Below are 4,626 nucleotides of genomic sequence, written 5' to 3' on the forward strand. Positions count from 1 at the left end.
GTCCTCTTTTGAAAGGTGTCTATTTAGGTCCTTTGCCCATTTTTTGATTGGATTGTTTATCTTCCTTTTGTTAAGTTGTGTGAGTTCCTTATAGATTTTGGAGATTAGGTCCTTATCAGATATGACATTGGCAAATATGTTTTCCCACACAGTGGGTTTTCTCGTTGTTTTGTTGATGGTTTCTTTTGCTGTGCAGAAGCTTTTTATTTTGATGTAGTCCCATTTGTTCATTTTCTCTTTAGTTTCAAGTGTCCTAGGAGCTGTATCAGTGAAGAAATTGCTTCAGCATATGTCTGAGATTTTGTTGTAGACTGGCCCCAATTTTATCAAACCTCTCTTATTCAACATTTAGAGGGTTTCCATGGTTTTGCTCCCTAACACTGCAGTGACCACCCATATGTGCAATGCTTTGACCATTTATATGATTATTTCCTTAAAATCGATTCCTGGAGTTACACCAAAATTTTTAATACCACTGGCAGAGATGAAACAATTGGTTCAGAGAAACCCTAGTTTTAAACCAGGATGGTGAGTATACTATTTATGCAAAGATGCAGCTTTGGCTTATACTCTTAGAAGTTATTATCTGTGCCGCTCTTCGCCTCTGATAGCTCAGATACATTTAGACATATTGTACTTGTAGTTCAGCTACAGAAGTAATTTATGTTTGGTTCAGACCAGTAAATCAGGATGTGTTATCTCCGGCACTCCCACGGCTTGGCACACAGCAGTACGGTACTCAATAAATATTTGTTGAATGAATGTCTATTGAATGAAATCCTGCATAAATGAAGACACTTTCAGTGTGAACAGGAGGATGGCAAATGGCAAATATGGAATGGCTGTGCTTTTACTTGAGCGTGTGATTCGCAGGCCCAGATGGCTTTGTGCGCGTTTTCCGGGAGGGGCTCGGCTCTGTAATGATTACAGTCTGGGGAATGGACTCAGTGCAGTTCCAGCAAGCCTTCTGGGTCAGGGTCTAACAAAGGCGTTGCTCTCTGAGCCACCAGAGTGCCAAGCCTCTCCGGCGAGCAGCAAGCAGTGTGGGTGGCCCGTTTCTCGCCTTCCCTCCAGTGTGCGCACACCACCTACGTTACTCCTGCCTGTTTTGTGTCACCAGAGCCCTGGGAATAGCAAGAAATCTGCCCAGAAGTGTAAAACCACCCTTTTCCTGAAAGGACTTTCAGAATGAGAATGTACAATGAAATGACTGGAGAGCTCAGGAAAGACACCCAGAAACGGTAAAATATGAAACACAAATGCCCTCTGAGAGTTGGCATCCTAAGTCATTTCCTCCTCGCCTCCAGAAAGGGCTCCGTTTTCTCTAAGCCTCTGCCTTTAGAGAACCTCAACACAGGCTCTGCCCTCCCCTCCATGGGGAAAGTCTCTGTCCTGCAGGTGGACATGAGAACGTGACCAGGAAGCATAGTGTGGCCTAGAGGAGACTACAAGGCATGATGGAAAGAAAGAGGGAGTGGGGACCGAAGGCACCAGAGACTCGGCTTTTCTAAATGACCTTGGTCAAGTCACTGAGCTCATGCATTCATTCAGTCAGTGAACAACTGAGTGCTCACTGTTTACCAGCTCAGCACTGTCTAAGAGAAACACAATGCAAGCCACGTGGGTAACTTAAGATTTTCTAGCAGTGACTTTGAAGGAGTAAAAAGAAACAAGTGAGATTAATTTTAATATATTTCATTTAACCCAATGTGTTCCAAATATTATCTTTGCATAATGTGAGCCATATAAAAACTTATTTGAGAATTTTTTGTTTACACTCCTTTTCCATGCGAAGGCTTCCAAATCCAATCTTTTACACTTACAACACATCTAAACTCAGATGCTAAGATTTCATCAGAAACAATCAGTCTATATCTAGATTTCATAAAATGCCTGGCCTGACCCGCAGACCCTGAGCAACAGATGAATAGATTACTCTGACACACATTTCTGTGAAAGCGAGGCTAAGGGGCTGTTTTGCTTTAGGAGTAAAGAGCCCTGTTCACTTGCCTCCTTAGGCTTTTATTGTCACAACAGCTACAGCTTGAACTAAAATTAACTATTAGATACTATCAACAGGGTAAGCATCCTTGAGAAAACACCTGCATCTGTAGTTTCTTTCAAACAAAGACATTTTGAAGTCTAAACATAAATATTCTAGTCAAACACCTGGGGGCGGGGGGAGCAGACTTGTTTGGGAAAGTCAAGCAGGGGCTGCCACCTTCGGCAAGGTCCCCCAGAGGCCTCCAACCTTTCAGAGATTCCTCCTTACAGACCTTCCAACCAAGTCCCGTGCCTGCCCACAATAAAATCTACACTGGGAAAGTAGATTGCCATACCTGAGTTGTTTCAAGAATACTTGAAAGTTTTCCAATAACTGAATCAGATTTAAAATTTTAAATTAATTAAAACTTAATACAATTAATTCAGTTCCTCGGTCTCATTAGCCACATTTCAAATGCTCAGTAGCCTTATGTGTGACCAGTAGCTACTATATGGAATGCACAGTTCTAGCATTCCGGGCACAGACTTGTTTAAGACATGAGCTCCGTCCACTAGGTTTCAATCCAGTAGGACAGCAGTTTTCACACAATGGGCCACAAGAATTTTTAAAACATGAAGTACCTGACTCTTTAGTCAGGAGCACTGACCTCTTTTCCCTTAGATTGTCAAAGTTAAAAAAGAAAAGGCAGCGGCTAACACAACAATAGCCTTACAGTGTGAAGGAATAAAAATGATACCTATTTGTTTTGTCAGATTGGCAAAAACTATATTTTTTTGGTGTGCCATGAGATAAAAAAGGTTGAAAATTGCTGCAGTAGGGAATTTAGGGCAAAATAACCTAAACACAAACAAACAGAAAAACCCTAAAGTTTATAATATAAGGAGCCCTGTTATCTAAAAGCAGTTATCTAGAGATTGGTTGGTTCATTTTTAGCCAGTTTAGTTAAGGAGGGGAGTTGTAAAAATGACTCCTAACTTTAACAGTTTTTAAACTTAAAAACATACAAAAGCACATTCATTCACCCATTTTATGAGGTATGGCCAAGGCATTTTCTCTGAGTAAGGGCTGGCTGATTGGAGTTTTCAACTACCTCTCCTGCCTAGATCAGATCCATGATGCAGGAACAATACGTTTTAAGAAGTGGGAAAGCGAGTTGTGACCGAAGGCCAGGGCCAGGGGCTGCTGTAGCTCAGGAAGATGCCGGTGGCAGCCTTTAAAGGAGCCGCACTGTCAGGGACTTAGCTCTGGTGAGGGTGGCAGACTTTGTTCACCATGTGTTCACCCATCATGCCCGCTATCTTCTCTGCCAAAGAGAACTCTGGCTTTATTCAGAAGGTGAGTAGAGATCCCTTGATCTCATGAAAGCTGGGCGTCTACCCCAGTCCAAGGGGGATGAATCATAAGTGGCTTTGCCAGTAATTGGCTAGACACAAGCATCTGATTCAGTTTTGGCTCATGAGGTTTTAGGGGAAATCTGCTGGAGAACCCCGTCAAAGACTTTCCTCTTGTGTGGAAAGACAGCCACGGGAGAAGGACGCTGGCGGCCCCTGCCCCTTTCTGCAGGCTTAGGCCCAGTTCTGTGGAGCTGCAGCTGCCATTCTTGTGCCGATGGGGGGGACATAAGCCTAAAGGCATGTGAAACCCTTCCGTTGAAGGTGGCAGTGAGAGAAATAGCTTGGGCAGCTATTCATGATATATGTGGGCAGCGATAGCAACCGTGGGCTTCTTGTGTAGCAAGATAATTAAACATCTTTATTGATTAGCCTGCTGTTAAGCAAGCATTCTGTTATTGGCCCTGAATGCATCGGGAACCTCTATCTTGGCTCTCCAGGTCACAGAACACGCCTTCCTGATGTGTAACGTGATAAAACATCTGAAACTCGGGACACCTGAGCACTTAGCCCAACAGCCAGAAACCAGATGCTTGCCAAGGTTTTGGAAGCCAGTAAAGGTATCCTGTGTTGATTTTAACTTGCGACAGTTCTTCTACAGTTTGTTATGTACCAGAACTCAGGAAATCTTCACCAAGCACGAGGATTCCTCGTTTCCCTTTCCGTCTTACCTATGCATCAGGTCCCTTCCAGGCTCACCTTCTCCATGGACCCTCTCGATCCCCTCAAGTCCCCAGGGTACTTCCTCGTGAAGACACATGGTACCTTCTTAATCAATACTTAGTCAGGTTCTCCCGCAGTACCCTTTGTTTCTTTCTCCTAACTTAACTTTCATGGGTCTGGCTATCTTGAGGGCATGCATGAAGTGTTCTACATCTTTATAGTTCCCACAGCATCTAGAACGAGGCAGGTACTTGGCTGGTGTTCAAACATCTCTGTAAAATAGGTCTGTGAAAGAATGAAAGAGTAAGATTAGGCATGGAGGGATTGAGGGAAAAAAGAGAGAGAGAGAACTCATGGGCATGAACAACTGTGTAGCGATGGTCGGGGACAGGAGTGGGGGGAAGTGGAAGAAGGCATAGAGGGGATAAATGGTGATCGAAAAAATAAAATAACAATTATTTCCAAAAAAGAAAGAGTGAGGCCAGACAGCCTCACTCTTTTGATCATGAAGGGTATTTACCTTTAAGCCAATTGTGAATGGGTCTGGGTTATTATTATTACGTTTTA

The sequence above is a fragment of the Myotis davidii genome, unplaced genomic scaffold, assembly GCF_000327345.1.
Source record: "Myotis davidii unplaced genomic scaffold, ASM32734v1 scaffold122, whole genome shotgun sequence".
Lineage (NCBI taxonomy): Eukaryota > Metazoa > Chordata > Mammalia > Chiroptera > Vespertilionidae > Myotis > Myotis davidii.